Source organism: Eriocheir sinensis, chromosome 21, assembly GCF_024679095.1.
Source record: "Eriocheir sinensis breed Jianghai 21 chromosome 21, ASM2467909v1, whole genome shotgun sequence".
Taxonomy (NCBI): Eukaryota; Metazoa; Arthropoda; class Malacostraca; order Decapoda; family Varunidae; genus Eriocheir; species Eriocheir sinensis.
In genome coordinates, this window is record NC_066529.1 from 7,846,056 (window position 1) to 7,867,558 (window position 21,503).

The 21,503-nt window shown below is 48.0% G+C and overlaps 1 protein-coding gene across 3 annotated transcripts in view; it reads left to right on the top strand.

Moving 5' to 3' along the window:
• Positions 1 to 21,503, top strand: part of LOC127001597 (uncharacterized) — a 186,591-nt gene that overhangs the window by 39,688 nt on the left and 125,400 nt on the right. The gene's annotated exons all lie outside the window — the stretch shown is intronic.

The window sequence follows — 21,503 nt, forward strand, 5'->3', positions numbered from 1 at the left end:
TAATAGCAGTAGTAGTAGTAGTAGTAGTGGAGATGCTGGTTATGCTGTCAATACTTAGAAGAGGAACAGAGTGAGTGGCAGCAACGGCAGAGTAACAAGAGCAAATCCACGTGGAAGAGGAAGGGGAGTGAGGAGAGGCACAGCTGTTGGTGGAGAGAAACTCGTGATTCCCTCCACACCTGCGCCAGACACCTGTGGGGGTCGATCATCTGAGAGAGAGAGAGAGAGAGAGAGAGAGAGAGAGAGAGAGAGAGAGAGAGAGAGAGAGAGAGAGAGAGAGAGAGAGAGAGAGAGAGAGAGAGAGAGAGAGAGAGAGAGAGAGAGAGAGAGAGAGAGAGAGAGAGACACAAATATAGCAACAGTCGCATGCGTTACACAATCACGTCTTATCACAATGCGTCGTAAGTCTCCCAGAAATGAAGAAAAAAAAACATAAATAAAACTTGACGTGTCCTTTAAATTCATGGCCGCGTAGCTAAAGTGAGGAAGCTGAAGTGAGTGTATGAGTCAAGTCACCTCTTTTTCCCTCTCCCTCTTTCTCCTCCTCCTCCTCTTCCTCCTCCTCCTTCTCCGTCTTCCCTTTACTCCAGGATCTGTGTCCCTTCCCAACGCTCTCGTGTAACCCGCTGATGTAATGGGTTTTTATATTGCTTTGGTTTTGTTGCCATGAGGAAAGCAAGACGGAGAAGAAAGAGGATTAAGAGGAGGAGGAGGAAGAGGAGGAGGAGGAGGAGGAGGAGGAAGATTGATGCTGTGAGCGTGGAATAGGATAGCAAGATCTGGAGGTAATAGGATACACGCCTGGGAGGAAGAGAGAGAGAGAGAGAGAGAGAGAGAGAGAGAGAGAGAGAGAGAGAGAGAGAGAGAGAGAGAGAGAGAGAGAGAGAGAGAGAGAGAGAGAGAGAGAGAGAGAGAGAGAGAGAGAGAGAGAGAGAGAGAGAGAGAAGCAGCGATAAAAAAAAGTAAAAAAAAAAAAATGAGTAAATAAAAGTTTTGACAAGAGCAAAACATGGAAAGGGAGAGGAAAAGAAGGATGAGGGGGAAGGAAGGGGAAGAAATGGCGTTTGAAGTATGTTGTCCCCGCCAGGTGTGTGTGTGTGTGTGTGTGTGTGTGTGTGTGTGTGTGAGTGTGAGTGTGAGTGCGGGAGTGAGTATGACGTGCTTCGTGTGACGGCGTGACTTGCTGACTTAAATGGCAAATGTTACGTGCTGATTGGAATACTCTGAGCGTGACGGTGTGTGTGTGTGACTGGCTGCTGAGTATAGGGTGTTGAAACGAGGGCCTTATAGTGTTTACCTGGCTGTGACGGTGTGACTTAAATGCAGACTGTTACGAGCTGATTGAGACACGCTGGCAGACTGGCCGTGACGCGGAGAAATAATCGACATTCCGCCTGTGACATTGTGCCCGGCTGACTGTGACGTGTTGAAATGACGTGCCGAGTGAGTGATTCTAGATGGGAGTGTGAAAGGGAGTGTAAATTGTTGAAATGACTGTGATATGGACGCATCTTGTAGTCTTCTTGCGTATCTTAAGAGAACGGTGACTGACGTGACTGACTGATTGTGGAATGGTGAAGTGGAGTTTGTGGTGTTATTGTGACAGTTAATGTTAAAGTGGAGTGCTTAGTGATTTTTCTGACTTAACGATATGACTGGTATTGAAGTCAAGTGTTTAGGAATTTTCTGACTGACTGACTGACTGACTGACTGACTGACTAGTGTTAAATTGGAGGTTTTAATGATACTTTGATGTGACTGACTGACTGACTGACTGACTATGTGACTGACTGACTGACTGGTAAATGTTTAAGTGGAGTGTTTAGGGATAACTTGACTGACTGAATGACTGAAGTTAAACTGTTAAGTGTTATTCTGACTGACGATGTGACTGAGTGAGTGTGAAGTTCTGAAGAGAAGTGTTAAGTGTTACTCTGACTGGCGATGTGACTGACTAACTGCGGTGTGCTGAGTGTGATTGAATGGCCGCGTGACGATCTGAATGCAGCGTTTTTGCCTCTGAAATGGTGCTGAATAGTGTGATGAGGTGTGCGGCGCGGGGCGAGGGTAGAAAAAAGTGTGATTAAACTCGGCGTGACGTAAGTAGGTCATTTAACTCGCAGGTGTGATGAGTACGTATATGCTAATTGTCACACACACACACACACACACACACACACACACACACACACACACACACACACACACAGGTAAGCCAATCTATTCCCCAATCTTGGAAGTGACGTGATTTAGGAGATGCGAGAAAAAAAGGCACCATTAATATTATTTCGAAAGGGATGCAAAGTAGGAGGGAAGCAGCTAGAGACGGAGAGAGAGAGAGAGAGAAAAAAAAAAGCTGGAGGTAAAGCTGGAGAGACGGAGGGAAGGAGGGAGGGACGAAGGGAGAAAAGGGGAAGGACTCAGATGTAGTGGAGAGGAAAACAAGAACACCATCAACAACAACAACAACAACAACAACAACAACAACAGCGATATTTCGAAAGGGGTTGCAAGGTAGGAGGGTAAAAGGTAGGGACGGAGAGAATGAAAGAGATGGAGAGAAAAAGTGGAGATAAAGCTGGAGAGACGGAGGGAAGGAGGGAGGGACGAAGGGAGAAAAGGAGGAAAGGACTCAGAAGGCCAAAAGGTACTTGCACTCTCCTAAACTCTCCACAGCCTTGGCCTTATTTCAGGGCTGGGAATGTGCAATGCCGAGAGAGAGAGAGAGAGAGAGAGAGAGAGAGAGAGAGAGAGAGAGAGAGAGAGAGAGAGAGAGAGAGAGAGAGAGAGAGAGAGAGAGAGAGAGAGAGGAAAGGAGATAAAGAATAAAAAGAAGAGAAGAGAAGGGAAGGGAAGAGAAAAGAAGGGAAGGGAAGGGAAGGGAAAAGAAGGGAAGGAAAAGGAAAAGAAGGGAAGGAAAAGGAAAAGAATGGAAGCAAAAGGAAAAGAAGGGAAGAGAAGAGAAGAGAAGAGAAGAGAAGAGAAGAGAAGAGAAGAGAGAGAGAGAGAGAGAGAGAGAGAGAGAGAGAGAGAGAGAGAGAGAGAGAGAGAGAGAGAGAGAGAGAGAGAGAGAGAGAGAGAGAGAGAGAGAGATGCTATCCTCGTATCAGATCTCGTCTAGGAGGTTTCAACTAGATCCTCATGTCATTTTGAAGGTTTCTGATCCGTTTTCACCTCGATTTCTGCTTTTTTTCTTCCATGATAGCGCCTGTGTGTGTGTCAGAGAGAGAGAGAGAGAGAGAGAGAGAGAGAGAGAGAGAGAGAGAGAGAGAGAGAGAGGGGGGAACTATTTCACCATCATCTCCTCGCCCCCCCCCTCCCCCCTCCCCTTATAGCCGTGTTAACCTTTTGCAGAAACCTGGAAATTGAGGAGGCGATGTTTTATGTCTTTTTTTTATTTTTATATTGTCCCTCCGGCGGGCGCCCCACCTTGACCCTACGCCGAGGAGGAGGAGGAGGAGGAGGAGGAGGAGGCGACTTCCGACTCCCCTGTTATGGAGTCTCCGCTGGGAGCACAATTTTTTCTTCTTTCTTTTTATTTATTTATTTCTTTTTTTCTTTTGCTCAGTGCCGTGTTTTCCTCTCTTCCGGGGGCGTCCAGTTTATTGGCGAGGGGAGAGAGAGAGAGAGAGAGAGAGAGAGAGAGAGAGAGAGAGAGAGAGAGAGAGAGAGAGAGAGAGAGAGGAGAGGAGACGAGAGAAACAATAAACCCTCTCGCACAATTCTCTCTCTCTCACTCCTTTCCCTCTCACTTTCCTCCTCCTCCTCCTCCTCCTCCTCCTCTTTCACTCTCTCCTCTTCCTCTTACACCTTTAAACTGACCTCCCTTGCTCCTTCCCCTCCTCCCCTTTCTCCTGACCTGCGGCGAGTCTTGACCAGGTGTGCTGCGGGAACAGGTGTTTCGGGGGGTGGGGGGGTGGGGGTGCGTGTGCGTGGCCGTGCCCTGCCTGGATTGCACAAGAGGCGGGAGGGGGGTAGGGAGGGAGGGGTAGAAGGGGGAGTGAGGGAGTGAGTCAGCGGTAGTTCGACCTTCTATCTGCTTCATACCCATGCGTTCCCTCGTGGGTATTACTCTCTCTCTCTCTCTCTCTCTCTCTCTCTCTCTCTCTCTCTCATTCCTTCACTCTTTTGTTCACCTTTTTCCTCATTCCGTTAATCCTCTGAGTCGTTATACTTTACCCACCTCTTTCCTTCCTGTGCTTGCGTGTGCGTGTGTGTGTGTGTGTGTGTAAGTGTGCGTGAGTAGCCTGGACTTCGTGACCACACACCATCATCTTGACGTTGGAAGGAATCGTTTCGCTGGAGGAGGAGGAGGAGGAGGAGGAAGAAAATGATAGGAGGAGAAGGAAGAAGTAGGAAGAGAGTGGAGGCATGAGACTAGAGGAGGAGGAGGAAACGAGAAAGAAGGAAAAATGGCAAAACGGAGAAGGGAATGAAGTAAAAAAAAAAAAGTAGAGGGAAATCAAAACCTCTTCCTAACCCCTCCTTCCCTCCCTCTCCACATGTATACCAACTCCCCCCCCCCCCCCTCTCTCCTTGAACCATTTCCCCCCCCTCTCCCCTTTAACCAGCTCTCCCCTCCCCCCTATCCCCATGTATACCAGCTCCCCTCCCCCTCTCCCCATGTACCACCTCCCCACTCTACCCTTGTTACATACCACCTACCCTCCTCTCCCTTATCATTTCTCTCCCCAGTGCTCAACTTATCGCCCCTCTCACACACTTCAACCACTCTCCCCTCTCCCCTTGACCACCATAATCTACCCCAAGTTCTGCACGCTACCCCAGGTCAGGAATACGCCCCGCCCCGCCCCTCCCTCCCCCCCCCTTTCCCCTTCCCCCCGTAGTGACCGACCTTCCCCCGGGGCATTTTAACCATGAACAACACCTGTCATCACCTGCTATATCTGTTAGGACCGCTTTATTAGGAACAGACCGGCGGATGGAGGAACGTGTGTGTGTGTGTGTGTGTGTGTGTGTGTGTGTGTGTAGCATCTGTGCACTTTCTCTCTCGAAGTGCGAAGGTTGAAATTCTTTGTTATCTTGTTGGACGGAGGGAGGGTACGGAGAGAGAGAGAGAGAGAGAGAGAGAGAGAGAGAGAGAGAGAGAGAGAGAGAGAGAGAGAGAGAGAGAGAGAGAGAGAGAGAGAGAGAGAGAGAGAGAGAGAGATTCTTCTTTTGTCTTCCCGTGCTTGAGTTTGTTTTATTTATACTCCTCCTCCTCTTCTTTCGGGGAGGAGGAGGAGGAAGACAAAAGAAATGAAGTAGATAAGAGATATAAGAAAAATAAACTATACTACTACTACTACTACTAATGATAATAATAATAATAATAATAATAATAATAATAATAATAATAATAATAATAATAATAATAATAATGATAATAATGACAATAATGACAACAGGAGTATTACACTGAGCTGTTGGTAATCCTGAAACGAGTGGAATGTAAGCGGCGTGTGTGTGTGTGTGTGTGTGTGTGTGTGTGTGTGTGTGTGTGTGTGTTGGGCTTAGTGGTGATAATACTAGTTGGGATAATGATAGCAATGTGCACTGAACCAAAACAATATTAGAGCAAGGAGACTGTAGTAGTAGTAGTAGTAGTAGTAGTAGTAGTAGTAGTAGTAGTAGTAGGCCCAATCGAAACTCGCAGGAGGCTGTAAGTAGGGCAGTCCTGGGCTAATAGCTGTGGTGGTGGTGGTGGTGGTGGTGCCAGGGAGTTTCCATATAGGCCTACGTTGGCTGGTGAGAACTAGGTATGGTGAGGAGGGTCGGGGATAGGGGGAGGGTGGGGAGAGAGGGGAGGGGGAGGTCAGACGAAAGAGGGAGAGTAGGAATTGAAAAGTTGTAGGCGAATGGAGAGAGGGAGAGGGAGTGAGAGGAAGGAAGAAGTGGGGGGTGGGGAGAAAAGAAAAGAGGGGGAGTGGGGAGAGGAAAGGAAAGGGGGGAGGGGGATGAGGGAGACCTGCTACTATTGATCTCCTTCTTGCATTTTACACTCTTCATTCCTCTTCTTCAATCCTCTCCCACGCACTCCTCTTCACACTCCTCCTCCTCCTCCTCCTCCTCCTCTCACGTCATCTCTTTAGCTTCTTTTGTTTCTCCCTTCATTGATTTTCTTCATTATTAAAACCTCCACTTTTATTCTGGTATTTATTATTTCTTTTTTTTTAATATCTTTTTTTTTTTTTAATTGAGTCATTTTTTTTACCTTCATTTCTTCTTCCTCTTCATCTTTTTATCACTTTTCTTTCGTTCTTCTTTTTCTTCCTCTTCTTCGTCTTCTTCTTGTTGTTCTTCTTTCCTTTTCCTTCCTTCTTTTTTTCATCTTCGTCGTCATCTTTTTCTTTATCTTCCTTTTCCATCTTTTTATCCCTTTTCTTACGTTCTTTTTCTTCTTCTTCTTGTTCTTCCTGCTCTTTTTTCCTTTTTCTCCCTCCTTTTTTCAGCTTCATCTTTTTCTTTATCTTCCCGTTCCTCTTTCCTACTTCTTCTCCACTATTACATCTCCACATCCTCCTCCTATTCAGAAATACCCTCATACCAGACACTTTCTCCCTCCTCCTCCTCATCCTCATCCTGCTCCTCCTCCTCCCTGCACACCTGCGCCACACACCTGCAGCCTGAGGTGTGCAATTCCCGCGGGAGAGTAATAATATTTTGCTGTGTTTCCGCCGCGTCAGAAGCCCCAGAAGGAAGGAGGGAGGGAGAGGGAGAGAGAGACCCCCCTTGTTCCCTCCCTCCCTTCCCCCTTTCCTCTCCCTCTTCCCCTCCCACCTCCCTTCATCCGTGCCAAAGCAAGTCCGCGCACCCCTGTGATGTTAAAATTAAATAAGGAAAAAAGAAAGTGTAAATAGCAACAAACAGAGAGAGAGAGAGAGAGAGAGAGAGAGAGAGAGAGAGAGAGAGAGAGAGAGAGAGAGAGAGAGAGAGAGAGAGAGAGAGAGAGAGAGAGAGAGAGAGAGAGAGAGAGAGAGAGAGAGAGAGAGAGAGAGAGAGAGAGAGAGAGAGAGAGAGAGAGAGAGAGACCCCTTTCTCAACCCGCATGACAAGAAAGGGAAGATAAAGTAAATGAGAGAGAGAGAGAGAGAGAGAGAGAGAGAGAGAGAGAGAGAGAGAGAGAGAGAGAGAGAGAGAGAGAGAGAGAGAGAGAGAGAGAGAGAGAGAGAGAGAGAGAGAGAGAGAGAGGGGAGAAAATGGGTGTAATAAGGAAGATATTTTGAGGTGAGTTCCATGTTTCCTGCTCGACTACTCTTGCTTCACTCCTCCTCCTCCTCCTCCTCCTCCTCCTCCTCCTCCATCAGGTCACGGACGCATCCTGACCTTGTGGGTGTGTGGGCGGGCGTATACGTGGGCGAAGTGGAGTGATGGAGATGGAGATAGCGGAAGGGAAGTGGAAGGGGTGATGGGCGTAGGCGGGGAGGAGGAGGAGGAGGAAGGGAGAGAAAGGACAGAGGGTATCGAGGTGGGAGGAAGAATGGGAAGAGGGGAAGGGAGATAAGTGAAGGGGAAGAGGGTGATAAGAACGGAAAGGGAGGTGATAAGAAGGGGAAGGAAAGTAATTAAGGGATGGGAGAAGCAGAAAGGGAAGGAGGCGTTAGTAAAGGGAGGGGAGTAAAGTGAAGGGAAAGGGGAGTAATGAGAAGGGAAAGGGGAGTAAGAGAAAGGGAAGGGGAGGTATAAGAGGGAAAAGGGAGTATTGTTAAGGGAAAGGGGAGTTAGAAGAAGGGAAGAGAAAAAAAAATAAAGAAGGGAGGTATAAGGAAAAGGGAGTATTGTTAAGGGAAAGGGGAGTTAGAAGAAGGGAAGAGAAAAAATATAAAGAAGGGGAGGTATAAGAAGGAAAACGGAGTAATGTTAAGGGAAAAGGCAGTAAATAGAAGGAAAGGGAAGAGAAATGATAAGAAGAAAAGGGGAGGTAAAAGAGGAATAAAGGGAGTAGTAAATATGAAGAAATAGGGGAGTTAGAAGAAGAAAAGGGGAGTAAGAATAAGGGAAGATAAATGATAAGAAGGGAAATGGGAGTAAAAAGAAGAAGAAAAAGTGGAGTGATATAAGCAGAAAGGAATAGGGGAGTAAGAAGAGAAGAGAAACGATAAGAAGGAAAATGGGAGTAACGAGTAAGAAGAAGAAAAGGCGGAGTAATACAAGCAGAAAGTTAATAATGTGAAAGGGGAGAGAAAAGTGTAATCCAGAACCCATGGGGAGTAATAACCTAAGAGGGAGAGGAGGAGGAGGAGCAGGGGCATCGCGGGGAGGAGGGGGAGAGCGTAACGATACATCACCTTTCCCTTCCTGACTAATTAAGAGGTGAGGCTTCGGAGGGCGGCGGCGTCGAGGGAGGTGTTGGTGGGTAGGCTGAGGGAGGTGTGGGCGGGAGGGGTTGTGTGTCCGTGAGCCTGGAACTGATGTCGGGTGGAGTTTGTGTGATGTCATTTTTTCCTCTTTTTTTTTGAGGGGGAGGAGAGTGTAGGCGTTAAAGTGAGGCGTGAGGGGTGAAGGGGAGAGAGGGAGAAGAGTATGAAGAGAAGGGAGAGAAGAATGGATTGATAGAACTGTAAGGAAGGGAAGGCGGGAGTGAAGGAGTTAAAATGAGGCGTGAGGGGTGAAGGGGAGAGAGGGAGAAGAGTATGAAGAGAAGGGAGAGAAGAATGGATTGACAAGAGAAATGTAAGGAAGGGAAGGCGGGAGTGAGGGAGTTAAAGTGAGGCGTGAGGGGTGAAAGGGAGAGAGGGAGAAGAGTATAAAGAGAAGGGAGAGAAGAATGGATTGATAGGAGAAATGTAAGGAAGGGAAGGCGGGAGTGAGGGAGATAAAGTGAGGCATAAGGGGTAAAAGGGAGAGAAGGAGGAAGAAGCGTATGAAAAAAGGGATAGAAGAGCAAGGAAGGCAGGAAGAAAAGGAGAAAGGGGATTATAATGGAGTTTGGAAGAGTAGGAAGAGAAGGGAGAGAAGAATGGATTGATAGAAGAAACGTATATAAGGAAGGGTGAAAGAAAAGGAGGAAGGGGATGATAATGAAGGAGTTGAGTATCGTATGAGAGGTTAAGAATAGAGAGGGAAGAAGAAGCATATGAAGAGAAGGGAGAGAAGAATGGATTGATAGAAGAAACGTATATAAGGAAGGCTGAAAAAGGGAGGTGATGTCGTTTTTAACTTTTTTTCTAGGGAGGAGTGAAGGAGTTTGAGTTTTTCTTACATCAAAGGATACGGCTCAAGGGCAACAAAAAGAGTAAAAAAAAAAATAAAAAAAAAAAAAGGCCCGCTACTTGCCGCTCCCACAAAAGTAAGAAGTAAAGAGTAGCCAAAAGTGAAGTCAATTTCGGGTGGAGAGTTGTCTTGATACATACGGGGTGAAGGGTGAAGAGGGAAGAAGAAGCGTATTTTAGAGAAAGGAGAGGAGAATGGATTGGAAGGAGAGAGGCAGTAGGGAAGGGAGAAAAAAAGAGAGGGAGATGATTATAGAGTGAAGGAGTTTGATGATGAGTGGTAGAAGATAGAGAGGGAAGAACTGTATGAAGAGAAGGGAAAGAAAAAATATTGATATGAGAAAATAAACGAAGGCAGAAAGAAGGAGAAAGGGAGGGTGTAGGTAGGAAGGTTATGTGTATCTGTGAACCGTAGCTAGGAGGAAGAGGTGAGGGCGTAGGAGGAGGAGGAGGAGGAGGAGGAGGGGAAAGTAGAGAGGAAAGGAGGTAACGGCCGTAGGGAGAGAGAGAGAGAGAGAGAGAGAGAGAGAGAGAGAGAGAGAGAGAGAGAGAGAGAGAGAGAGAGAGAGAGAGAGAGAGAGAGAGAGAGAGAGAGAGAGAGAGAGAGAGAGAGACGCAGTATCCTTCACAATACCCGGAAATTCTCTCTATCGAACACTTTCCTAATACATTTAAAATTCAATGTATATATATTTTTTTGAACTTCTATTTTTTTCTTCTTGTCATGTTCCCTTTTTTGTGTTAGCTGCCTGTGTGTGTGTGTGTGTGTGTGTGTGTGTGCGTGTGTGTGTGTGTGTGTGTGTGTGTGTGCGCAGGTGAGGCGGAGGAGGAGGAAATGAAGACTCGGGAGCTTTATGAGACGCAGGTAAAGACTTTAAAGGTGTCAGGAGTAAAGTTTCTTTCTCGCCTTTTACTTTTTACTCTCAGACTTTCTTTTCCTTATTTTTTTTCCTCTTTCTTATATTCAATTTTGCCTCTTTACTTTTTTTTCCGAGTTTCTTTTTTTTTACTTTTTTAATTTCTTTCTTTCGTTCGTTCTTTATACTTTTCTTTTCTTTCTGTACTTCTTTTGTCATTTTCTTTCTTTATTCTCTCTCTCTCTCTCTCCTTAACTTCGCCGTAATTTTCCTCTTCGCCGCCTTCGCGCACTCCTTTTCTTTTGTTTTTTCTTCTTGTATTTTTTGCGTTTTTTTAAATTTATTTTTTTAGATTTTTTTGTGTTTTGAGTCTTTTTGTTGTTATTCTTCTTTCCCTCCTTATCTTCTCATCCCTCCCCCTCTTCCTCTCACTTGCTTCTCCTTCTCTTTTTCCTCTTTTTTCCTTCATTTTCTTTTCTTTCCTTTTCATTTTAGTTCGTTTCTTTTTTCTCTTCTTTCTGATGCTTTTCTCTTCCTCCTTTTGTTTATTCTTCTTTTTCTTTGTTCTCCTTTTCCTCCTCCTCCTCCTGCTGCTGCTCCTTCTCTCCACCTCCCCTCCTTCCCTTTTGCCTTCTTCCTGTTTTTCATTTTCTCTCCCTCCCCTTTATCTTGTTTTGCCTTTCCCTTTCCCTCTAGTACTTCTCTCTATCTCCTCAACCCTCTATTTTTCTTTTCCTTACCCTGTTGTCTCCCTTTCTTTGTTCATCCTCCCCCCCCCCCCGTCTCCTCCTCCTGGAACACCCCTTGTCTCTTTGATCTACGTCTTTCACTCCTCCGAACCCACGTCTCTGCCTCTCCTTTATCCTCAAACCCAAGAGTGGGGAGATTTCTCGCTCCACGAACTCAACCCATCCAACCCTTCCCTCAGTAGTACTCAAGCCGTGCCCGGGGGTGTGACAGGGGCTTGGCATAGGGCAGGGAATGATAGGGGTGGGTAGCGTATGGGGTAGGGGTGTTGGAGGGTTTTGTGGTACAGGTTGGGCGTGGGAGAGGAAATGTTTGGGTATGGGTGTGTTTGGGGAAGGGGTGAATCGGGGTAGTGATTTATAGGGGACGAAGGGAAGGGACATTGATATAAGGGGGAGAAGGGTGCTTTGGGGTAGTTACATTTAGTGGACTAACGGAAGGGACAGTTATATAAGGGGTGGAGGAAGGATAGTGTAGTGGTTATGTAGGTAGGATGGTTAGGTTAGATTAGGTTAGGTAGCGGTGGGTATTTTGAGGGGCTAGGGTTGAGCATGGACGGGGGAAAAGGGAAAGTGAATTGAAAGAGTTGGGGAAAGGGGGAAGTGGGTGTTTTAGGGCAGGGATTGGGTGTGGACAAGAGGCATGGGGCAGTGAAGGGTTGTAGGGGAAAGGGAAATGGAATAGGAGTGGAGAAAAGGGAGAATAGGGTAACGGTGAGTGTTTCGGGGGCATTCGTTGGGCGTGGACTAAGGGAAGGGGCAGTGAAGGGGCTGGGCCAAGGTGGAAATAGCATTGGTGGGTATTATGGGGTAAGGGATGGCGTGGACGAGGGAAAGGGGAAGTGAAATAACGGGAAAGAGAAAGGGGAGTATAGCGTAGTGATGGGTGTTTTGGGGGAGGCGTTTGGCGTGGACGAAGGAAAGGAAGGAAGGGTGAAGGGGAAGAGGAAAAGGAAATGGAATAGGGGGGAAGGATGAGAGATGATGGTGTTTTTAGGGGGGCAGGCGTTGGGTGTGGACGAAGGAAAGGGGCAATGGAGGGGTGGAGAAAGGGGAGTATAGTTTAGTGGTCGGTGTTTTAGAGAGAGGGTTGGGCGTGGACAAAAGAAAGGGGAAGTGAAGGGTTGTAATTAAAGGGAAAGTGGAGTAAAGGGGTGGAGAAAGAGGAGGATAGTGTAGTGGTGGGAGTTTTGGAGCAAGGGTTGGGCGTGGACTAAGGGAAAGGGCAGTGAAGGGTGCAAGCCATTTAAACGGTTGGTCAGCGGTGGGTCAGGGAAAGGCTTCTTGGGTTGTTATCGTCTCTTATAAGGTAAAATGGGGCGCACGTGAGTCCTTTCCTCGCTCTCCTTCCCTCCCTCTCCCTCCCTCCCTTTTGCCTCTGCCCCCCACTCTTCATCATCCTCCTCCCCCGTCGCCGCCTCCGCCATGCACATTCTCCTCCTCCGCCGCCGCCGCCGCCTTCGTGCATTTTAAGAGCGTTTGTGTGTACCTGTGACGATCTTTTGTTTTGGAGATTCGGGCCGTGACGCTTTCTGTCTGCGTGTGTGTGTGTATGTGTGTGTGTGTGTGTGTGTGTGTGTGTGTGTGTGTTTCTCTGTCCTTCACCCTCTGCCAGTGACCGGAGGGGGTACTTTCCTGATATGGCGAGGCTGGGGTGGAGGGGTAGGAAGGGGGGGAGAAGGGGGTGGAGGGGTAGTGCATCGGGGTGCCTCTCCTTCACCCTCTCCCCGCCAAGGTCTGTAGACTCTCTCCTCTCCTCTCTTTTCTCTCTCCCCTCTCCCGCGTCTCCATCTTCGGAAGCCTCTTTTTTTTCTTAAGCCGCGTTATGAGGTGTTGGGCAACGCTTGGGGGGGGGGAGGGGGGGAGGGGATGCAGGGCTGGTGGGGAGTTGTGGGAGAGGGGAAGATGACCTTCGTTGGATCAATCCCCAGCGAGAGTTGTTCTAAGTGACTCCTCCTCCTCTTCCTCTTTTTCCTCCTTTTCTTCCTTTTTCTTATTCTCCTCCTTTGCTCCACTTTTGCTGATGGATTCCCAGTTTTTGGTGTTCTTGTGGTTCCTTCTCCTCTTCCTCCTCCTCTTCATCTTTTTCCTCCTTTTCTTCCTTTTTCTTATTCTCCTCCTTTGCTCCACTTTTGCAGATGGATTCCCAGTTTTAGGTGTTCTTGTGGCTCCTCCTCTTCTTCCTCTTCATGTTTTTTCTTTTCTTTTTCCTTTTCTTCCTTTTCCTTCTTCGCTGTTCTACCTAACTTCATTCGTCCGTCCTATACTTTCCATTACCTTTCTGATATTTCCGCGTTTTCCCATCTCTTTTTTCCTCATCTCTTCCTCCTCTTTTTCTTTCTTTTCATCCTTTTTCTCAGTATCTTCTTTTGCTCTTCAGTACTTTCCTTCATTCCTTCCTTTCGTCCTCCTATTATTTCTGTTATCTGCTACATGTTCACAAGTTTTCCTTCTTCTCCATCATTTTCATCTCCTTCACCACTTCTTCTTCCTTCTTTTCATCTTGTTCCTCCATCTGCATTTCCCTTGCTATTCTTCTGTTCTTCATACCTTCTTTTCGTCTTATTATATTTTCCATTACCTTTCTGATATTCCCACGTTTTTCCTCCTTCATCATCGTCACCTATTCCTCCTCCTTCAGCTCCTTTTCTTCCCTTTTTCCTATTTTTTTTGCTGTTTACTTCCATTCGTCGTCTTCCTTTTAATACCTTTCTGATGTTCCCACGTTATATTCTCCTTCTTCTACCTCTTCATCTCTCCTTCCTCCTCCTCCTCCTCCTCCTCCTCCTTTGTTTTCCCTGGTATATTTATTTTCTCCATCTTTGAAGCTTGTTATTTTTTTTTCACGCCTCTTTCACGCTCTTTCATCTCGCTTCTGAAGTTCCCATTCCGCGCCTTAAAAGTTGCCTCTCTCTATTTTCTCGCGTCACTTGCCTCCTCCTCCTCCTCCTCCTCCTCCTTCTCTTACACACCTTTGCACACCTGCTCCACACCTGTCACCGGAGAACAAACGAGAGAGAGAGAGAGAGAGAGAGAGAGAGAGAGAGAGAGAGAGAGAGAGAGAGAGAGAGAGAGAGAGAGAGAGATTTCTTACTTTCTACAACTTTTCCTGTGATGCTATTGTGGTGGTGCGTGGCATTGTGTGTGTGTGTGTGTGTGTGTGTGTGTGTGTGTGTGTGTGTGTGTGTGTGTGTGTGTGTGTGTTCTTTGGCCAATACACTTTATTTATTACTAACTTTCTTTCCTCCTTCTCCATCATCGTTTCTCATCATTTTCTCTCCCTCTTTTGTTCCTTTCTTCCTCCTCCTCCTCACCCCTCCTCCTCACTCCTCATCCTCTCTCCCCATTCTCATTCCCCGCCCTCATTTTCTCATCTTTCTACATGCTCACTCATCCTCTCTCCCCTGCAGTCTCTCTCCCTCCCTCCCCATCCTTACTCCCTCATCTTCACTCCTCTTCCTCACCCCTCCTCTTCACTCACCCTCTCTCCCCATCCTCATTCCCCGCCCTCATTTTCTCATCTTTCTCGATCCTCATTCATCGTCTCACTCCCTTTTCACCTTCCTCACTCCCCATCCTTTCTCCCTCATCCTCACTCCTCACCCTTACTCCCTCATCCTCACTCCTCACCCTCTCTCCCCATCCTCATTCCCTGACCTCATTTTCTCATCTCTCTCCATCCTCATTCATCCTCTCTCCCCTGCAGTCTCTCTCCCTCCCTCCCCATCCTTACTCCCTCATCCTCACTCCTCATTCTCACTCCCTAATCCCACTCCTCATCCTCTCTCCCTTGTATCCTCACTTCCTCACGCCTCTCACCTGTACCTGACACCATTAAAACCCATAAAATCAAACAAAGCACCCCATAATTAGTATCAGTGCAGTGCCACGCCACCATCGACGCCACAAGAATGACACCCACCCACCCACACTGGCACCCCTGCAATGCCACGTCTCTCTTGGCACTGTTCCATTCACGCTTCATAGTCACTTCACGCTAACACTCCCTCACAGCTTTGTCTTTCCTGTTTCTCGTACTCTCGGCACTCCTAAATCGTCATACTTCTCTTGGTACCCTTCCATTCATACTAGACACCCTTTTTTTTAATTAACACTCCTCCCTACAGTGCCACTTTTCTCTTGGCTCCATTCAGTTTTCATTACTAAGCCCCTTCACACTAATTCTCGTTCACAACTTTGCCCTTAACATGTTCCCCTTTTCCTATCGCACCTCATACTTCTCTCGGCACCCTTCCATTCACACTACAACCCTTTCTATTAACACTATTTCACGGCCTTGCCTTTCCCATATTCCCCTTTTCTTATCACGCCTCATACTTCTCTCGGCACCCTTCCATTCACACTACAACCCTTTCTATTAACACTATTTCACAACTTTGCATCTCTCCCCTTTCCCCTTCACCCGTGGCACTCATTAACACACCCAGTGGCACTCCTTCACCGGGGAACCTCAACTTTCACGCCGGACGAGCCACCAGTGACTCATTCCCCTTGTTAGGTAAAGCCCCAGGGAGGAAGGGGAGGGTTGGGAGGCTGGGCAGGATGAGAGGGCCGGAGGGGGAGCTCATGGAGGGGACTGGAGTGGTTGAAGGCCCACCACTAACACCTGGCACGCCTCCTACCCACTTAACCCACGTACAGGAGATGGAAGGGGAGGAGTAGGAGGTTGGGTTGGCTAATGGGTCGTTAGGAGGAGCTTATGAGTGGCTGGGGAGAGGCTGGAGACTCACCCCTAATGCCATCCCAGTCTTGTAGTGTGACCCAAGTTGCTCCCTTACAGAACTGACCTCATCTCGCCTCCTATTTTTTTTTCTTTTTTTAGGGTGGTGTCTAGGGGTCTTTTCTCTTGTTTTGTTTATGGTACCTGAGATCCCTTCCCTGCGGTACAAAAATCGCCTCGACGTCCATTGCGTTGTATTCACTAAAAGAACTTCTGATATCCGCGCCAGATGCTGAGGTCAAACCGGAGTGTGCTTTTGCTCTGTTTTAAATCTCTATTATATCTCTCACCTTCGACCCTGCTAACATTCCTCATTCATTCCTCCTTCTAACCTAACCCACGTGGAAGGCTTTGCAGGATGGGGGCTGGGGGAGGGAGTCATGGGGTTCTGGAGGGGTGAAAGGGCCCGCTGCCGACACCATCCCAGGCTTGTAAGGGCTCCCTGAACACCGTGACTCTCCTCCCGCGTACACCACCCACGTGCCAGGGCCGCGTCGAGGTGTGTGAGGGCTGCGTGTTCCCCTCCATGCTTACCTGCCTCACGTGATCCCCTGCCTCACCTGTGCTCCCTCCCTCACCTTTACTTAATGCCTGTCCCTGCACACCTGGCGTCGAATACCTGTGTGTGACTCATTAACATTTCTCGTAGAGGTAAAACGGTGCTGGATTCTCCCCGTGTGGGATCTCAAATACCTGCCCTGATAACACCCACACCTGAAGCGACATTTAAATACCCGTGTTACCTGTTCAGTGGCTTCCGCGTGCCCCCCTGACCTGCCCGTATCACACCTGAGCGTATACTTGCAGTGACGGGAGGCCAATTAGTGTGTGTGTGTGTGTCGCCTGGATGCTAATGAACTCGTCATGTTAATATAATAGTTCCGGGAGGTAATCAGTCGTTGAGTCGTGCGAGGAGGAGCAGAGACACGGAAAAAAAAAAGAGAAAGTAAAATTAATCGAGCAAATATCAACTTTTATTATTATTTTACTATTATTATTATTATTATTATTGTTGTTGTTGTTGTTTTTATTATTATTATTACTAGGTCATTATTTATTCTGTCATTATTATTGTTGTCATTTCTGTTGGCCTTCTCCTCCTCCTTCTCCTTCTTCTTCTCGTTTATCATCTTCGTCCTTGTTCTTTCCCACCCCTTCCTCCTCCTCCTCCTCCTCCTCCTCATTATCCTCGTTTCTCCCCTTACGCAGCACTCTTCTATCTTCCTCATCACCATATTCATGTTGTTTTATTATTTTGTTACACGTTTATGCCTCAGAGCAAGTGTGTTGGCGATTAAGGGGAGAAAGTGGCCGTGGAGGAGGAGGAGGAGGAGGAGGAGGAGGAGGTGGTGGTGGTGGTGGTGGTCATCAATGTGTAGGCAGTGACGATGTTGGTGGTCGTGCATAATGTGATGATAGAGTTGATGTTGATGGTGATGATGATGGAGGTGGTGATAATAAAGTGATGATAGAAGTGGAGATGGGGATGATGGTGATGACAGAGAAGGTGGTGATATAGATGGTAATGGTGGTGATGATGATGATGGAGGTGATGATGATAAAGATAAGTGATGATGGAGGTGGAGATGGGGGTGGTGGTGATGACAGAGAAGGTGGTGATGTAGATGGTAATGATGATGATGATGATGGAGGTGATGATAATAAAGATAAGTGATGATGGAGGTGGAGATGGGGGTGGTGGTGATGATAGAGAAGGTGGTGATATAGATGGTAATGATGATGATGATGATGGAGGTGATGATGGGGGTGGTGGTGATGATAGAGAAAGTGTTGATATAGACGGTAATGATGGAAATGGTGATGGGAATTCTCGTCACCACGCGTTTAACTTCCAAAATTAATCAACCTTACTAAGTAGTGATGATGGTGATGGTGATGATGATGAGAAAAGTGATAATGAGAACTAGTGATCACAAGTATCGCCACCCCCATCACACGTGTTTCCGAAGGTGAGCAATCAGTCACCCTCAATCAAAGTCTCGGGCAGGTGTTTGGGGTGCAGGACTAGCCACCGCGCACACCTGTCGAATGCTAATTAAGGTGAAACTAGGCTGCGAGAGTACGCGGCCCGCATGGTAATGGCGGCCCACTGGTGAGGTGATGGGGAAGGTGTGTGGGGGGGGGGGCGAGGTTGGAGGGGGTGAGAAAGAAGGTGTGTGCAGGAACTTGTGGCCAGGGAGGGTAAGGGGGGCGAGGCAGGTGGACAGGTGATGAGGACAGGGAAAGTGGGTGTAGGTATAGTGATGATAGAGGTGGTGATGGTGATGACGGAGATGGTGATGATAGAGAAGGTGGTGATATAGATGGGTGGTAGGAGCGGGGTCTGTAACTTACCTCTTTACCTACTGACGCCCTTTGCTGATCTACCCATCTACCTACCTAACCTACCTAACTAACTGACTAACTACCCTTCTACCTAGTTTTCTACCTGCCTACCCACTGTGTTTGCGTATTACTTAATTAGTTATACTTACTAACATACTTTCCTGCTTTCTGTGTGTGTGTGTGTGTGTGTGTGTGTGTGTGTGTGTGTGTGTGTGTGTGTGTGTGTGTTCTGTGTGTGTATTTTTTGTGTGTGTTACTTACTCTTGTTTAATTTCTGTGTGTGTATGTGTTTTATGTGTGTGTGTTTTTGTGTGTACGGTTGGTAAGTGAGCCCAGGAAGGAAGGAAGAAAAATACACTACAAAACCTTCCACATTTTATTTCGCGTAACCGCTCCACTCAAGCATTTTCCTCCACATTTTAAAAACCTCGAGCCGGCTAACAACAATTATTTTTTTTTACCCGGCATTTCATTTTATTTGCTCGTGTGAATAGCGTTAAAGCAGCTTAGGGGGAGTGGCGTCGCATCACGGGTTTCCGCCGGACAATGTGATTCCTCAATGTAACACGAACGCCAACACGCAGTAAAACGCAGAGCTGAGCATCGATTCATTCATTCTCCTAACGGCATGAAACCTGTACGTGGGGGAAAGGGTGGTGGGTGCGGGTGGGAGGGTGAGGGTGGTGGGTGAGGGAGGGAGGGCGTACACACAACCCGTTACTTACCCCAGTCACCCTCGCCCTCACCTGCCCTGCCCGCGCCCACCTCCCGCGCTCGGAGAAAAAAAAAAAAAAAAAAAAACACGCCCGACCGGTTTCTGTCGCTTTCATCTCGAGCGGACCGCGAGATGACGAAGGTGATCCGTGCGCTCCATCTCAAAGGGGGGGGGGAGAGAGAGAGAGAGAGAGAGAGAGAGAGAGAGAGAGAGAGAGAGAGAGAGATGCCGGGGCGGTTTAAAGGAGGTGGGAAGGGTATGGGTGGGGGCATTCAGAGGGTTATTGCAGAATGAAGTGCGGTGGTGTAGTTATGAGAGAATGGGGGGAGGGGGTGAAGGGGGAGGATTTAGAGCGGGGAGAGAGAGAGATGGCAGGGCGGTTTTAAAGGGGGTAGGGGTGTATGGGAGGGACATTCAAGTGGTTTTGCGGAATGAAGTGATGTGGTTATTTATAAAAGAATGGGGGGAGGGGGTTAAGGGGAGGAGTTAGAGCGGGGAGAGAGAGAGATGGCAGGGCGGTTTTAAAGGGGGAAAGGGGCGTATGGGAGGGACATTCAGGTGGTTTTACGGATTGAAATGATGTGGTTTAGTTATGAGAGAATGGGGGAGGGGATGAAGGGGAGGAGTTAGACCGGGGAGAGAGAGATGGCAGGGCGGTTTTAAAGGGGGGGAGGGGCGTATGGGAGGGACATTCAGGTGGTTTTACGGATTGAGGTGATGTGGTTTAGTTATGAGGGTGAGAGAGAAGGGACGGGATGCTGGGGAGGAGTTAACGTGGGGAGCTCAGCGGAGGGGGAGGTGATGAAGCTGCTTGTGGTGAGATAAAGAGGCGGTAAGTGTTGTGTCAGTGGGTGGTGAGGGTGTGATGAGACGACGGCGGCGCGGCGGGGGGTGATGAGAGAGGGTTGAGGTGGTGAAGGATGATTAGGTGGTTGGGTGGTGATGGTGGTTAAACGTGGAGGTTAGGCGGTGGTTAGGTGCGGTGTTGAGTGGTGAGAGGTGATGTGATACTGTGGTGGTGGTGGCATTGGAGGTGATGGTGGTAATGGTGATGGCGGTGGTGGTGATGGCGGTGATGGTGATGGCGGTGGTGGTGGTCGGTCGTTCAAGGATAAGCGTGTTAAGAGGGGAAGTTTTTCACCGCCTTTGCGCAAACGTTGTTGTTGTGCGTCTCTCTGTGTGTGTGTTGTTTCTGCGCCGAGGGAGGGAAAAGTTGACGAGGCGGCGGCGACGGGAGGCGTGTGCGGGCTGGCTGGCTCAAGGATAAGGCTCAGGGTGGCGGGCAGCGTTACCAAATTATCGTACTCAGCCACGTAGGACATTGTATTTTCCGGTTTCTGACTCACAGCAATCGCAAACAAACACCAATAAGTAACGCTTTTAACGATATCTTTAACTGGAATCTCGTTATCTGTGTGGGTAGGGGAGTTTTAGGCCCTGGAACTGATAAATGCGATGTTCCGAGTACGATAATATGGTAACGCTGGTGGCTGGGCGGCGGGCGGGCGGTGTCTTGAGAACAAATGGCCACTTAGCAGCCGGGGAAGGGAAGGGAGGGGGAGGAAGGGTAAGCAAAGTGTCAGACAAGATATTACAGTGCAGCAGAGACAGAGTGTAGGTGTATGAAGGAAGGGGTGCAGGGTTAAGCGAGATATTACCGGTACAGGACGGGGCAAGACAGGTGGTAGAAAGAAAGGGTTAATAGAATGGCCAGTTATTACATTTATCTTTGTGGGAACAGCGATTGGCGTATATGTTTTTTTTTTTTACACCTTTTTTTTGTTCACATTTTTTTTTGTTGCCCTTGAGCTGTTTCCTTAGCTGTAAAAGAGAAAAGTGCTAGACAAGGTATTATCCGTAAAGCATATAACTGAACAGGTGGTGGGGAGGAAAGGTGGTCAAGGTGTCAGACAGGATAATACCGTAAAGGAGAGACAAGGACAGGTGTGGAAGGTTTACCGGGCTTTAGCGAGGTAATACCGGTACTGAAGGGGACAGAACGGGAGGTAGGAAGGACAGGTTAGTTAAATGTTGCCCATATAACAGAGGCAGGGTATCGGACGAGGGTAGAAGAGTTAGTATAGTATAGCAGGGTATAGAAGGGGCAGAACATAGGTGGAGAGGAAGAGTTAAACAAACTATTACCCGTAGAGAAGATGGCGCCACTATAAACACTTGCCTGCGCCATGACGGGCTGGGGGCGAACACCATCCAGGCCCCTCAAGCAAGCCTACCGGCGCTATAGGCGTAGACGAAAAAACAAAAACAAAAAACAAAGGCATAAAGAGGAAGAAAGGAAGAACAGAGGGAAGGAAAAATGAGAAGTCTCTTATTGACCCAACGAAAGAAAAAATAAAATGAGGGTTTGGAGGGTCAGCCAGAGAAGAAAACAAGATCATCACTCGTATACATCTGACAGAGGCGTGGCAGGGGGAGTAGCCGGCACGGAGTAACCCGCTTGGCATCCCCTCATCCCCTGCCGGCAAGGTGGACCAGGTAGCGTTCAGATCATGGTTCAGATGGCCTGTTCTCCCCTACCTCACCGACCCCCCCCCCAACCTTTACCTGCCCGGCGGCCCAGGTGGTGGTGGGGCGAGATGTGGGTCAGCTGAGTTGTGTGTGTGTGTGTGTGTGTGTGTGTGTGTGTGTGTGTGTGTGTGTGTGTGTGTGTGTGTGTGTGTGTGGTATTCACTGCAGGATGGAGGTCAAGGGCTGTCTGTATAGGCTCATTAAAAAAAATAAAAACACTCGCCATTGTCCATCAAGCTAAGAGAAAATAATTGAATGGCGTCCAGTATAGACAGCACGCACTTAGAATTGTATATGTGGTGTGTGTGTGTGTGTGTGTGCCGGCCTATCAAGGAGTGGCCAGCTGGAGACCCTCTC